The following is a 16218-nucleotide window of genomic DNA, read 5'->3' on the forward strand; positions in this document are numbered from 1 at the left end:
ACTCTCCATCATCATCATCACCACCATCTCCGTCGAGCTCCATTCTCGACGACCACCACCCTTTTTCTTCTTCTTCGCACAAACCCAGCACCACCTAAGCCATCTCTCTCCCTCCTTCTTTGTTCGTCGCAGGCAACCACTCAACACCATCGCAGCTCCTCTCCCTTCCCTTTTCTTCTTCTCCTTTTCTTCTCTCCATATCCCAACCTCTACCTCTGTGTCTCACTCACTTTTAAACACGAAATCAAAATAGAGCAACCCTGTTTCTCTTATTTTTGGCGAGCTCAACATTTCGGTAACTACGTCTACTGCCTCTAATTTCTGTTAGTTAATTTTGATTTGCAGAGTTAAGTTGATTAATTAGTTAGTAGAACACAGATATAATTTTCTGTTTTAGTGAATATTCTATTCTAGGATTATTAAGTTGTGATATATTCTTGAAAGTATTGGAAATTGACTAAATTGATGAGATATGCCTCCATCGACGTTGTAGATTTCAGATCTAGCTAAGGAAGAGCCGCCGACGACTTACCTTGGAATGGTCCGACAGCAACAATAGTGAAATTGCAGAGAATATTTTTTATTGTTGTAGAAATTTAAGTGGGTGACAACGGTGAAGGTGGTGTGTTGGGTAATGGTGAAATGTGAGAGAGAAAGAGAGAGAGTGAAAGAAGTGTGATGATGATGGGTATAGAGAAGAGGTATAACACTACAAACAAACCATGTTTTAGTGACAAATTTTTAGTGGCAATAATACAATGGCCACTAATTCTTTAATTTAAGTTATGTTTTTGCGTCAATTATATATTTACTTTTATTACTATATATATTATAATGGCAATTATTTTTATTGCCACTAATAAATACAAAAAAAATTTGTTTGTAAAAAATTTTTAGTGGCCATAGAGTTATGGCCAGTATTATTATCATTAAAATATTTTTTTAATGAGTTATTGCTTGTGCTTCTTAGAACTTTGGTGTAAAAAATGTTGATTCAGATATTTAAAGAGAAAGGGATCTAGCTTATGTTGAAGGTGAAAAATGGTCTCACCGCCAAAACCCTAATCTCATCGTATCCGTCGCTGCCACCATCGCCACCGCCGTCGAGCAAAGGCGCCTCCTCCACTAACTCATCTCTAGATCTGGTAGCAATGCCCAAACCTCTGACATCTACGCCTTTTTCTGACACCGCCGATCTTCAGCAACAAGCTGTGACGTCAATACAAATCCCAAAATCACCTCTCATATTGCACTCTGTCTCTCCTAACTCGAAGTACGAATGGCCGATCAGAATCCTGCGGAGTCAGAACCGAAAAGCGGCTCCGATGCGTCTTCTCGGATCGAGGAAGTGAGTGAGTGGTTGGCAAAGACATTTGAAGCCACCGGCAAACCCGTTACAGAGTTTGAGTACACGCCTCGCAGCATCTCGCATTTGCACGACCTCTTAATCGTCTCCAAAGCCAAAGACGAAGCTGCGCGTCTCGTCGCTCGTGATTTCCACCAGAAGGCCTCTGAGTACCGATCCCAAGGTACGGTTCTAATTAATCGTGATTCAAGTTAATTCAAGTTAGTGAGACTCATGGAAGTTATATATTAAATTGTTGACTGGGCCTCAATTCTCGCTTTACCAATTTCCTTTTTAATTTTTAATTTTATCTTTTTTTATTAGGGATTGATTGTTGGAATTCCTAAGTCTAGATTTGATGAATTCTATTTTTGTAATCTTAATTATTATTACTTTCTTGGTTTGTGATCTGAGATGACGATGATGATGATTGTTTGAAGGACAATACTTTGATCAAGTTACTTATGCTCATTTTACATCAAGGACACATTATTTTAGGGTCATGTCCATGTTTTTGAACATGAATGTGTGTTGAACCTTCTAAGATGCAATAGTAATGCACTTTTAAATTGTTTTTAGATAATGGAATTTGAATCGGTCCATTTGTATTGGTGGGCATGCTTTTGGTGATCAGTATCAGGCCACTGATACTGTAATTAATGGAGCTGGGAAGCTAAAGTTGGTATTTGGTATGTTTACCAGAGTTGCAATCAAATAGCTTGACAGGATCACTGGCCAGGTAATTATTCAAGTTCCTAACAATTTGATTTTTATTTATTTTAGTCTAATCATGCTTAGGGTTTCGTTCTGTTAATTGTTATAGGGACAATCTGCGATATCGGTAGAAGATACCTTGAAGATCATAATCTGCAGGTTCACTCAACTTGATCTCTTAATTCTTGTTTGGATATTTGTTAATGATGATCATTTCGTGCTTGGAACTTGTTCAGTACTTGTTCCATCGTGTGATTGTTTAGGAAACAACACAAGAAGCTCTATTCCCTTGAGATGGAACTTGCTGCTGCTAGGAATAAGGGTTTTGTTTTGAAGCAACTGCTTGAGACCAATGGGATTTACTTTGAAGGAAAGCCTTTGGTCATGATAGGTGTAATCACAACATTTGGCCGCCAGAAGAATAGGGACGCCATTCGCAATGTCTGGATGGGAAGTGGTAATTATATATGTTTTGTTCTTTCTCTTGTTTGATTAGAAATCACTAACATTTTAAATTACTCTGTCATGATTAATATTGCACGATTTGCTCACTGAGATTGTGGATTAGAGGTGGTTTTAACATTAAGAGTTCTTTCTTTGCAAGTGCATCTTTGAAGAAACTGGAGGATAGAAGGGCATTGTTGCACGATTTGTTATTGGGAGAAGGTTTAAATTCTTACTTTTAATTTTTCTGGGATGAGGGGCCATGTTGGATCCAAATTGTGATTCTTATGGCTTAAAACAATTTTGCAGTGAAAATTGTGGAAACAATCAGGATAAGGACATTGATCGTGAGAATAGGCTAACTAATGACTTCCTAATTCTTGTAAGTTTAACTAGTCGAAGGATTTTATTCTCTTTAAGCATTCTGCTTTACTGGAATTTGGCAAGTATTTTGTGGCTTACTGTGAGTGAAAAATGAGGTCTTAGAGCATAAGCTGGTTTAGCTCATTGCCTTCAACTCTTATGTTGACAAGATGATCACGTGAAATCAAATGAGGGGATCGCAAATAAAGCTAAATTGGTTTTTGCTTATGCTATAGATAAATGGGATGCACTGCAATTATGTTCATCAATGATGAATAATTATCTCAAGGCAAGTTTTAATTTATTATTATTGGCAAATAATTGTTGCTTTAGTTTTAATTCAATGTGTTGATTTTCGGGCACAAATATTTGGGATCAAATGGTCAATGTTACTTTGTTGCAGCTTGTCTATAATCAACTCTCATATAAGAGTTACATTATTGTTACTTTATAATAATTAGTTAATTATCTATACTCCTAATTTCTTCAAGTCGAATGTGTGTGCTGTGTCTATATATATGGCCAAGTTGATGGAATAGAATTTAGGTAAATATTATGACGAGTATATATTTAATTAGCATAGGGTAGTTCTATAGGATAATATTGCATGCTAGCTTAATTTTATTTGAGCTAATTATTTCTGGAAATAGTTTGAGTCTTTTTGGTATATTCAGGTTTTGTGTGATTAAAAAGTAACTTAGCAAGTCATGCATGCTTCTTTCCTCTCTTCTAGACCATTCTTGCTCCTATAAATTTTGAAATCACTCAACAAACGAATCATGGCATCGAATAGTAATAGAGAGAGATTAAAAAGATAGCACAATTAAAGCCTAAAAAGCATGTTTTCAACCATTAAGTGAAATTGGGAAGGAAATACAAAACTATGCATTTTATATGAATAAGTGTGATAGAATGTTGAGAAAACCACTCAAATTAAGTACAAAATATATCTCTAAATAGTGGTGCATCAGCAAGTTGCAAAAAAATGTGTTTTTTTTTTAATTTGGGAGGGAGGACTTGAATTTGATGTTGAAAATAAAAAAGCATGAAAAGAGAAATGGGGACCAAACTTACGCAAAGAAGACTTGAAAATAAGGTGTCTTATCAGAAAAAGTTATTAACTTTTAAAATTAATTCCAAATTGTGATCAAATCTCAAAGTTAATTATAGGAATATCGGGACTCTTGTACAAATGGTATCCTAATTAATCCCCCAATTATATGATAATATTTCTTGTGTGCCTTTATGCAGAATGCAATCAATTTTTCTATTCCTGTGCTATTTTGTGATTGGACATGTATTTGGTATTTTAAGCATCATTGACTTTTTTTTATCAAATTGTATCTATGTCTATGTAGTCCCTGAAGTTAGTGAGAGTCCAATAGAACTAGATATTTTCAATTTCAAAGTCCTAGGTGTAGCACTTGCTATGTATAATATTGATGAGATTTGATTCATTTTATAGTTTCTACAAGCATATACCATTATGTTTTAGCACTACAAGAAATATTAATTTTAGCGACTAACTTTTAGCGGCAATAGCTTAATGGCCACTGTTTGTTTTATTTAAGTTGATTTTTATGGCAATTATATATTTACCACTAATACTATATATTATAATGGCAATTATTATTATTGCCACTAAAAAATATATAAAAGATACTTTTAGTTAAAAATTTTTAGTGGCCATAGTATTATGGCTACTAGTATTCTTCCTAAAATATTTTTTTCATAATAATTAGCCAATTAACAAACAGAACGAGAGATTGCTTGAAATAGAGATAGAAGAGAGATCACCACGAAACTCTAAGCTCATCGTCATCGGTATCGCCGCCGCAGTTCCAAAGGCTTCTAGAATCGAGCAAAGGCTCCTCTTCCGCCTCTGAGATCGAGAGAAAGCGTAGATCCGCATCGCTATCATCATTTGTTCATCTCAGATCTATGTCGCCAAGGTCTTCCAGCCACCGTTGCTTCTCTTGTCGCAACACCACACCTCCGCCGCTTGCACCGCCTCCGTTCTTGCGTGTAGACGCACAAGATCGTCGCTGCGGTAGGTCTTCTCCGTTTATTTTTTCGATTTTGGTTTGAATATTCAGAAACATTTGATTCTCTCTCTGTTATTATTTTTGCTACGTTTGCTTGCTTGATCCTAATCAATCTGGCAGATCAATATGAAATCGAAGTGTTTAAATGTTTCAGATCCTAATTTTTTGTTTAGGTGTTTCAGGTAACTCTCGAATATCAACGTTTTCTCCAGGCCAATTTTACTTGGCTGGATTTCTTTAAAAAATTGAATAGTAGGAGAAACTTGTAAAAGTGGCCATGCATCTCACCACAATATCACAATGGTTTCTTAGCTTTTTCTGGCCAGATTCATGTGGATGATCACTTCTGTTAGAAATGATATCTTCTTGATTCTATCAACTTCCAAGTAAAAATTTGGAAGAAAATTTAAGAATGTTTGTGCTGCTTATGCTGTTTTACTGGGATTTATCTTTCTGAAATCTGAAGTTATGATGCATGTTGGTGGCTTATGTGACATTTCTTTCCTATTTGTAGCCACCGTCGATTGTTTCAGATGAGGTTTGCGCTGCATGTGATTTCAACCATCCTGGAAAGACATGTCTACGCAAACTTGAGTGGGCTTGGGATGGAGAAACATTCATGGCAAAGAAAAGGTGTGCCTCTCTTTTTGGTTAATGCTTGCTATCATTAGCATATTGTAGATTTATTTGTACACAATTGATTGAAATATCTATTTGAAATCTTTCAGTGACTATTATCATATAAAGAAGCAGATTGAGTCTGATTTTGTTGATGGTGCTAATGTAAGGTTATCAAAATCTTTTCTTGACCTGTCCAAGACAGAGCAACAATCAAGGTTGAAAGATCGTTTAAAGAAATACTGCCAGAAGGTTGGTATTGGTTTTTTAACAACTTTGGTTCATAATAGAGGTCATACTTAATCAAGATGGCATTCACAGCCATACAAGCATGTTGCAATAAATGAATGGGTTCGGTAGACAAGATATAATAAGGAATGGAAGCATTAGAAAGAGATTTGGGGTAGTGCCACGTGTAGAACAGATGGTAGAATTAGGTGGTTTGAATATGTTTGGTGAAGTCTTGTAGCTAAATTTAGGGGGTCCTAAAGAAAACTATATGCAAATCATTAAAAGAGACTTATCGGTTTAAACATGAACATGATTTTTGATAGAACATTATGCCATTATTAGATCCAGGAAGCTGATCCTGTTACTGGGATAAGGTTTAACTGTTCACTTGTTCTTGTTGAGGAATACTTCAGAAATTGTTGACTTTGCTAAAATTTGTAGGCTAGATTTCGGTGATTGTTTGTTAGGGTGTAGGCAATTCATTTAGCTTCACCCTTTTTAATCTTTACCCTTTTATGTCTCCCTTCCAAAACTTAATTTTTTCTGCCTACTTTTGACGATTTAGAATCTTGGTAGTTAGAATTGTAAAGAATCTTTTTCATACTTATTGCATTGTAGATATTTGAAAGGAAATTGACAATCTCATGCCCTTGTGTTATGCTAAATGTTGATGTGGCAATCAATAATACAAATGATCAGTATTTGATATGGATAAATCAAGCGAAGAGGTGAACTGAAACTAATAAAAGTTTTCCAGGTAATACTGGTCAAGATTATTAGCTTCAAGCACAAAGCATCATAGTATTTGATATAGATAAATCATTAGGATTGAGGATATCTGTTCGTGCTTTCATCTTGATGGAACACATATTCAAGTGAAAGTTGAAAGTAGAAGACAAGTTATATTTATTTTGGCAATTTATATTAAGCCATTTGCTTATTTCTATTCAGCAATTAATCTAAGAATCTAAAAGTTAAAAATTATCTCTTTTGCATCCACCCACAATATTTTGCTAGTTTATTGCTTAGTGATAAGAAAAAACTCATCATCTCTGTAGGGAACACCTGTAAGCGAACGTATACTATGATTAACAAATAACAATTTTTATTGGTAACTATGATCTGCCATCTATTTAGTGGTTTTTATTTTAATTTTTAACTCAATGTAGCTAATTTTCTGAAAAATAATTTTATTTTCTTTTTTTTTAATTCTAAATTATGAAATTCCTACTATTTGAGCCAGTTTATCTGGAAATTGATATAATTGTATGGAATTTTGATGTGAATATTTTATTATTCAAAATCTGATGGTTGGCAAGATTAGGGAATAATTAATTAGTTGGAGCCAGATTCTTAGCTTGCTTACAAGCACCAGTGAGGTTTATGGAGATCCTCTTCAGCACCCTCAGAAAGAGATTTACTGGAGCAACGTTGATGCCATTGGTAGTTTTCTTAATTTAATTTCTTATTCCTATACATATACTAACTATATACTAATGATATTAGAACTAATGGTTCTGTAGAAATGACTTGCCTGACATAATAATTTCATTTTCTTTGCTTTGCTTTCAGTACAAACAAGTTTTTAAGTTTGTGAGAAGCTTTAATGTTCTTCAAAAGCAGTAATATTACAGTTAGGATTTTCGCTCATCAGATTTGCACTCCTGCTCCTGGCACCAGTGTAATTTCTTCTTGCTACATATTATATTTAAGATGGTTTCTTCTAGGAATTCTTTCAACTTTGATCTTTCTTCGCCTCCTTCTAGTTTACTATGTTATTTGGTGGAGTATAATCAATAATGTGAACATAATTATTATGGATGATTACCAATATTTATGCTTAGCTACAGGAAGTAATAGACATTTTAGGTTGTTTGTTATTGTTTGTGTTTGTTTTCGGTGTTTTGATAGGAGTTGGGTGGGTAAATGCCGAACTGCATCTTAGAAAATTTTCAACTAGCTTGGTGGGAAATTTTGGAATTGCTGTCTTGTTCCTCTGTTGAAGGAACCTGAATTGAATTTAATTTTTGCAGGTTCATTATACTAGGAAGTTTTATGAAAACTTGGTACCAAGTTACACGGTATACAAGGTCAAATGCCCAGACCATTTGAGTTTTTCTTCAACAATTCAAAAAATTGTCACAATTCCCGCTGCCATGCAAAAGGTTTAAAGTTTTTCTTTTGGCATATTGAAGTAATTGATTCTTGTATTTTTTGTATTTTTTCTGAGGAGTTTAATACTTACGGATTGCAAATTCTGTTTTTCGAGTAGCTCATCCAGATTGGTTGCATAAGAAAGTTCGTGAAAAAGAGGACAATTTTAGTCATTGAAAATTAGTTAATGTCTTTAACTCATTTAAAAGGGATGATCACTCAAAAGGGAATAGTGATTCTAATGGTGTCAGCCTTATGGCTGATGAAGAGACTGTGAGTGATTGGAGGATTTTGGAAACAAGGCCAGAAATTTGCCAATTGGTCCTAGACCAATTATACGACATTATAAAGCTAATAATGAAGGGAATTCAATTAAGCTCAGTGGTCATGGAAATTCTCAGCAACAACATTGATAATAGTAGCAAGGACGAGTCACTTTCACTTATTCAACAAAAGAAAATATCATCTGAAAATGTTGACATAAATGTTGATTATCAAGGATGGCTTGAAATAAAGAAGAGAAAGTGGAAAAGTATCCTGGAAAAGAGAAAAAAAGTGAAGGTAAAGTTCTCATTGCAATCTTAGTATTGAAATCCATTTATATCAATATCTATGATTGTATTTTGGAGTGATTCTTCTAAGATCAAGCACCAGAAGTTAATGATGTTTGGATCTTCTACCGAAAATGATTTGTTTTTTGTATTGGGTTTATTGATGTTACACCACTATAATTGTGATAGTTAACTACGACAGCACAAATGAAAGCCCAAAAGGGGTCACAGCCAAATTGTGGAGGTTCATGCGCTCCCATATGTTGGGCAATTACCTGTCTTTGGATTTTGTTTGAAGAAAGTCTTATGTAGATGATAATGTTATATTCTTAATTTTCTGTGATTGATGATACTGCTGGTTGGGAATGCTTGCAACAACCCTTCATGCCATGGCAATGCTTCGTAGGATTTGTCATTGGGATTGGTTTATAGTCTAACTTGATGTAACATAATTATAGATTTGTAGCATTTTTTGTTGTTTAGATTTGTAACACGATTTATTATTTTTCAAGAGAAATTTGTGTATCAATATTTTAAGTTTAATGAAATATCTCTTTTTGTAGTAATTAATTTCAGTATATTTATATTATGCATAATAATAATAATTGTTGGCACAAATAATTGAGCTTCTAGAGAAAAAAAAGGTTAGTTCGTTGCTTCTAAGAAAATGAGTATAATATAACTAAAAAAAGTCTTAAGATTTTAGCGGCAATAATAATGGCAACTAAAAGTAAAGAACATTACAATTTTAAAATTATTTTTAGTGATCATATAAATTGCCAGTAAAATGAGCTTTTGCGGCAATAGTAATGGCCGCTAAAAATGAACAACATTGCAATTTAGGAATTACTTTTGGTGGCCATATAAATTGCCAAGAAAATGGCCGCTAATAGTTATATACCTTTTGCGGCCATTAAAAGGGTCTTTACCGGCAAATATTATAATTGCCGCTAAAACCTTTTAGCGACAAAGTATAAGACGGCTAATACCTAATTGCCGGTAAATGTATTAGCAGCTATTTTTATTGCCGCTAAAAGCAAAATAAATAGCCGCTAAAAGTGATTTTTTTGTAGTGTAGTTAAATGTATAAACCCTTATTTTTGTTTTAATTATTGTGTGTAAACATGCTTGCTTTTGATAATTTTATAGTCTATTTGAGTGTTTGCTGAATCATCAATGTCCCTAGCATTTTCAAAGAGGTGGCCACTTTACTTGAGTACCAAGAATACAATTCTCAAGAAATATGATGGTAGGTGATTATTCTCATATCTCTGATTTAATTTATAGTGTCAAGTGTCACAGTTGTATGCCAAATTTCTTAGTAATTTAGACTTAGTGACTTACTCTCTATTTTGTTGATATTTAAACTCATTTACAGTTTGATAGTATTACAGATTTAAAGATATATTTTAGGAGGTGTATGAATTATGAAGAGAGATGGAAGCAAAAATTTGAAGAACATTTGTATGGTTTGTTTTCACACTACAAGGTTTTTATTTATTTGTGGCAATTTTTTTTCTTATTTGTGGAGGTTTCTAAAACTCCCAAAATTTGAGGTGCCACGAGGTCTTTTGTGGGGTTTTTAAAAACCTCCACAATCTATTCAGTGGAGGTTTTGTGTGTGTTTAGTGGGGGTTTTATATTGGACTTTTGTGACAGTTTTAAATCACTTTTGTGGCAATTTAAAACCCCACAAATTAATTTTTTAATTTAAAAAAATTAACTATTTTGTAAGATATTCTCAAATTAAAAAAAAAGCAGCAGCAACAAACTTGAAGTCCTAACTCTGGCTATTGTCAATTGTTTTCAAATATGAGATTAATTGCTACTAATTGTTTTCCACATTTAGTTTTTCACTAATCATTTCATCTATGAAACATACTCTTCATTGTCCAAAAACTAGAAATAACTCTAATTGCAAGCTTAGTAGAAAGAAAAAGCATACACCAGCTAACAGCTTCGGCGACTTATCTTAAAGCATTTCCTATTGTATGAAAAATAAACTACATGCCAATATATATTCCTTATTCCATAATCAATACTGCTAAACATGTAAGAACTGTCATAGAACAACCATTACATTTAGAATAATAAAAACAACAAAAATGCACACCTCATCCTTATGTCCCTTGTCATGAATCTGAGATCCTATACCAAAACTCTTCCCCTCATTGCAAGCAGATTCTTCTCTCACTTTTCAAAAAATTAAGAGTAGAGTACACATTGAAATAAGAGGCCATATGTTCATAATGGTAAACATCAATGCAACAAAATAGAAAAAATAAAAGCCATAAAAGTATCATTAAAAAATAGAAATAAAAGAATTAATTATCTTTAGAAACAAAACAAAGTAGACAGTCAATTTCGAGAGACCACAGCATCCTGGTTTACACACAACAAAATTAGAACTTTGATCAAAAGCAAAATTAAGAGTTAATGCTTTCTTTGGTCTGGTGTTAATGAGTTCAAATAGTTTCTATGAATAAAATACATTAGTCAACTTGATCCCTTGATCATTTTGATTCATTTAGAAAATTTGTACAGAAAGTGAATAATTGAGGATAAGCTAACCGGCATAGCATGATGGTAGAATAGATAGTACTGAATAAAAGAGTGATAGAGAATAATCATGATATACATCTATAGCAATGTGTACTATATATTCTCTTTCAGAAACAAATAACAATCATATCATGCATGCATGCCACACATGCTAATAATCTTCATTATTTTATTATCTTATATATGCTATTTTTTTCTGTAAATTAGTCTTAGTGTTTTGGCCTTCATATTATGACCACATGCTGTGTTATATGCAAAATGCACAAATACCTCTTTTTCATGGTAAAATAAAGGAACACAACCACACAATGGGCAAGTGGAGCTAGCTGCAAATACTATCTCTGCATTTATGTACCTTTTTCAACACTAATTTCCTTTTCTTCTTCTTGAGTATAAGAAAAACAAATATAAATACTAACAAAAAATAAATAAGGTGCATTAACAAAACAAATATATCTAACAACTATTCAAGAATTGGGGGATTCCTAAGTATGTTAATCTAGGAAGTCCTCAACCTTTGATTCTCTTAATTAGCCTTTTATATGCATATCAAAATCAACTTGTTCATCGGTAAACTACCAATGCAAGGGAGGAAAAAAGATAACCTTGGGATGCATATACAATCAAAATTTCATTCCGAGCCAGAGGGAGCAGGAATTGATTCTTGAACACATACAATCCTCCTCCACAGGAAGCCAGCACTACAAAATTAAACAATAATCTGTAAGAGCAGATGCCCAAGGCATATCACCATCGTTCGGCAAGACCTTGCTCAAATCACTTTAAATTAAACCTTCTGACAGAGGTAACCCCTGCTTCCAAGCAAGCGACAGGCTATTTGTCTGGCTGAATAAAACTGGAGCTTCTTTTCAGAATCACCTAATGCCTGATAGGTCGCCCGATGTTTCTTATCTTCTTATACCCTAAAATCCCCCTGAATCATCACATAGCATCCAAAATCTGCAGTGAACAGATTGTAATCATAATGTATCATGTGACAAATGGAGGTGCAAGTTATTATTGCTAAGTAGTATTTGGTAACTGCTGTATACAAGTTTATGAAAATTTTGTAACTAGCAAGACTATAGGCGGATTTATAACTAAAAGTCCTACATCTTAATTACTCTAAATTGAAAATTTTAGGAAGGACTCCATGGCATAGTTTGAATCTTGAATTCATGTAGGTGATCCTCATTATGAGAAATATCCGTTTTTTAAAAAAATTGGGAATAGAACTTGAGCATCTTGTGGTAATGGTATAGTATTTTCTACACACTACTTACAGGTATTCATATGATTAATCATTAGCCATAGAATAGAACTGAGACATAGCTAAGATAAGAAAAATTCAAAGAGATTCAAATAAAATAATAAAAAAAAACCTGCAACTTTCCACCGTTGCCACCAAAGCTCATGCGAGCATCGACGTGTTTCTCCAAATTAAAACATTGTATCGTGGCATGTAATTCTTCATTCATATTTACTACCTATGTAGCAGTAATTATGCCAGAAAGAAAAATAAGAAATTCAAAATTGAAAGAAAAAAATCATAGAGCTAAGAAGGAAAAATTCTAAACTTTGAAGTGTAAAGAGAAAATGTAAAGAAGAAATTGAACCTGTTGTTCAACAGCTTTGTCAAATGGAAGTGCAGCTAAGGAGTCTTCTTCCATTGTCATGGTTGCAGTTAGTTTCATTAAAGAAGAAGAATGAATGGCAGATTCTCATGTCCTTTAGCTCATAAACTATGTACACATCATTGAACTTTTTCCTCTCCGCTGGCCTTATTATATCCTTTATCTTAATCACCTGCCACACAGAATTCACACCAAAAACTTCAAAACCAAAACCGAATAAAAAACTGATTAGAGAAAAATGAAATTGATTACATGATCATGGTCCATGTGACAGAGGAGCTTGATTTCCCGGAGAGTCCTCTTGGCATCGATCCTGTTGTCAAAGGCATTCCCGATCTTTTTGATGGCAACACCTTCTTTGGACTCTGAATTTGTCGCGCAGCTGAAATAGAAAGATGAGGGAAAATTGAATAAAATTGAAAAGAGAGATTGAAGAGTTGAAGATACTAAAAGACGCTGTAAGCGTCACGACCAACAGGTTGAATGGGAGGAAACTAATAACTACGCTCACCTGGCTCGTCACCCCACTCCCCAAAGAAATTGATAGAAAATACCTGCAAAATAGAGTCGATAAAGTAGATCTGATTAACCATAGTTTAGTTTTTTTAGTAAATACTATACAGTTATAATACAAATATGTTACCTTTATTGGAATCATTGAAGTAATTTATTGCTTGTTCAAGAACTTCATATGACATATTTAGTAATAGTCACTTGTCAAAACAGAACATTAAATTAAATATGTCTACTTTGAATGAGAAACATGAACATTGCTATGTTTGTTTTAAACAACTATTATGCTATATACTGAAATTTTTCTACCAATCTTGATCAGCAAAAAATGATACAACTTGAAGGTATACAAAAGATAACTATTTTTCATTTTGAAATTTGAATCAACAAAGTACTAAACACTTAATTTATAGATATATCTCAACAAATCTACATCAATAAAGGAGAATAACCTCTAATGGAAACAATTGAACTTAATGATCACCTAAACTATGAACCCTAACATCCTTTTTACTTCAAGAAAAATCAAAATTTTCAATGTCTATTCACCTTTATAATATATCAAATCAACTTAACTAAATCTATATCAAATTCTCTGTCTTGACCTGAAAAATTAACAGAAGAGAAGAGTATATTAGAACATAAGAAGCAGAATTTGTGTATAATTTTGCCAAAACTATATCATCAAATTATCACAAAATCTAATATCTTTGAAAAAATTTGAAGAATTGAAGAAAGCAAAGAACAAGAAAAAATTAGGAACAAATCCTCATTGTAATGACTCCACACGACATGAAATCAGTTCCACGAGATCTGATAGTTTTGAACGTGGCTTCAATCGAAGCTTACAGAGACTTGCTAGCTCGCCTTCTTGATCTCCTCAGTTAGCAGCACCGAATCCGCGCCGAAACGCACTTTGAGTGCTTCAAGCCGACGGAGAAAAAGCAAAACCAGTGGCATAACCCACGGTGGAAGACGACGGAGAAGCGGAAAATTTGAAGCATTACCTCAACAATCTAAATCAAATCGTCACTCTGAGAGGTCAATGAAAATTCAGAGGCTCCACGATTTCCATTTATAACTCCACCGGCAACGCTTGACGGAGGAGACGACGGCGGCAAGGAGATGAATGGCGGCGGTGATGAATCGTCCCTCTCCCTCTCTCTCTCTTTTTCTTTGTCGAAGCCTTCTTACTGTTTTTTTTTTTTTAAATTTTTATTATGAGCTAATATTTATTTGGGCTAAAATTTTTTTTAGTATTGATTGGGCTGTGGAAGTTATTGTTAATGATTTAGGGAGGTTTTATAAATTGTCACCATTAAAATATATTGTGAAGGTTTATAATAACTCTCATTAAAAAACTCACAATCAAGTAAGAATTTTATAGTGTTATTTTGATTAACCAAATTTTTTTTATTCATTATACATAGATAATTGACACTCTAAGTGACTTCAAGTACGAGCATAGGCTAATTTTATTGATTTAAGTTTTGTTAATTTTAATTGTTATTGCCAATGATGGCTTCCTGATTTCTCTTTTTATTCATTTATTTATTTTGTTTGTTTGGAATTGTTACTGCGTGCAGACAATGGCTTACTATTCTGTTTCTGATACAGTGGCAACTTATTACTTATATATAACTTATGTTCATTCCTTTATTTTCTTCCTTGCTACTATTATAGCCTAACTTGATGTAACATAGTTATAAGCTTGTAGCATTTTTTGTTATTTAGATTTGTAACATGATTTATTATTTTTTTAAGAAAAATTTGTGTATCAATATTTTAAGTTTAATGAAATATCTCATTTTGTAATAATTAATTTTAGTATATTTATATTATGCATAATAATAATAATAATAATTATTGTTGCCACAAATAATTGAAATTCTAGAAAAAAAAAAGAATTTCGTTGTTTCTAAAAAATTGAGTATAATATAACTAAAAAAAAGTCTTAAGATTTTAGCCGCAATAGTAATGGCAACTAAAAGTAAATAACATTATAATTTTAGAATTATTTTTAGTGGCCATATAAATTGCTGGTAAAATGGGTTTTGGCGGCAATAATAATGGCTGCTAAAAATGAATAACATTGCAATTTTAGAATTACTTTTAGTGGCCATATAAATTGCTAAAAAATGACCACTAATAGTTATATACTTTTTGCGGCCATTAAAAAGGTCTTTACCGGCAAATGTTATAATTGCCGCTAAAACCTTTTAGCAGCAAAGCATAAGACGGCTAATGTCTAATTGCCGATAAATATATTAGCAGCTATTTTTATTGTCTCTAAAAGCAAAATAAATGGCCGCTAAAAGTCATTTTTTCTTGTAGTGTAATTGGAAAGAAAAATATTAATTATAAAAAAATTTGTAAGAAGGATAAAATTGATACAAATAAAAAACTTAAAAAATAAAATTGAAACAAATCAAAATTTATGAGTATTTTTAAAACTTTTGTCAAACTTCAGGAACAAAAATTATACTATACTTAGTTAAATTAAAATTAGCTTAATGTTACATACAAAATAAAATTTGGAAAAAAGAGAAGAGGAGTTTTTTTTCATCATAGCCAGCTTCTTGTACTTTATTTTAGTTTTTGACATGCCAAATCAGCCTTACGCTTTCTTGATGTTTACAGGGTGTTTGGAAACAAGCCACCCTGCAAGAAATAAATGAATTCCAAAGATTTTTGGTAAATCTAAAGAGGATTTGTCTATACGTTCATCACAAAAGATTTCTAGATCCCAATAGACCCAATGCCAGATAGCCGCCAAAAAGCACAAGCTTGAAAACACAATATGTGCTCCAGCCACACTTTCATAACTCTAAATACCCGGATTCGGCGTAGTACCTCCTGTGATACTCCAACCGTCCCACGAATTGGTTATTCCTAAACGAGTCATGAAGGGTATAACAAACATACCCTGTCTCCATATTGGGTCAAGAACAGGATCAGAGGGATCAAAAACTGCTAATTTATATAGAGCCATCGAACCGGTCCAACCAGCAACCAGAGCCGTATGCATTATATGGACAGAAAGT

The 16218-nt window shown here is 33.1% G+C and overlaps 2 long non-coding RNA genes across 25 annotated transcripts; one reads left to right on the forward strand and one right to left on the reverse strand.

Moving 5' to 3' along the window:
- On the forward strand, nt 976–8600 carry LOC107622795. Of its 16 annotated transcripts, none has more exons than XR_002354915.1 (14): nt 981–1529; nt 1925–2084; nt 2169–2218; nt 2296–2516; nt 2664–2725; nt 2813–2885; nt 4609–4916; nt 5426–5544; nt 5640–5781; nt 6379–6517; nt 7080–7203; nt 7333–7441; nt 7794–7925; nt 8033–8600. It is a non-coding gene; the product is annotated as an uncharacterized LOC107622795 (long non-coding RNA). The 16 variants fall into 16 exon arrangements; XR_002354922.1 differs by having other exon boundaries at nt 6460–6517; XR_002354921.1 differs by having other exon boundaries at nt 6460–6517; nt 7085–7203.
- On the reverse strand, nt 10288–14395 carry LOC107623827. 9 transcript variants are annotated; one of them, XR_002354927.1, is made up of 8 exons: nt 13724–14392; nt 13173–13215; nt 12914–13043; nt 12644–12833; nt 12410–12514; nt 11821–11987; nt 11633–11728; nt 10288–10658 (listed from the first exon to the last, which is right to left on the reverse strand). It is a non-coding gene; the product is annotated as an uncharacterized LOC107623827 (long non-coding RNA). The 9 variants fall into 9 exon arrangements; XR_002354930.1 differs by having other exon boundaries at nt 10467–11728; nt 13305–13779; nt 14182–14395; XR_002354926.1 differs by having other exon boundaries at nt 10467–11728; nt 13305–13779; nt 14024–14395.

Source organism: Arachis ipaensis, chromosome B10, assembly GCF_000816755.2.
Source record: "Arachis ipaensis cultivar K30076 chromosome B10, Araip1.1, whole genome shotgun sequence".
Lineage (NCBI taxonomy): Eukaryota > Viridiplantae > Streptophyta > Magnoliopsida > Fabales > Fabaceae > Arachis > Arachis ipaensis.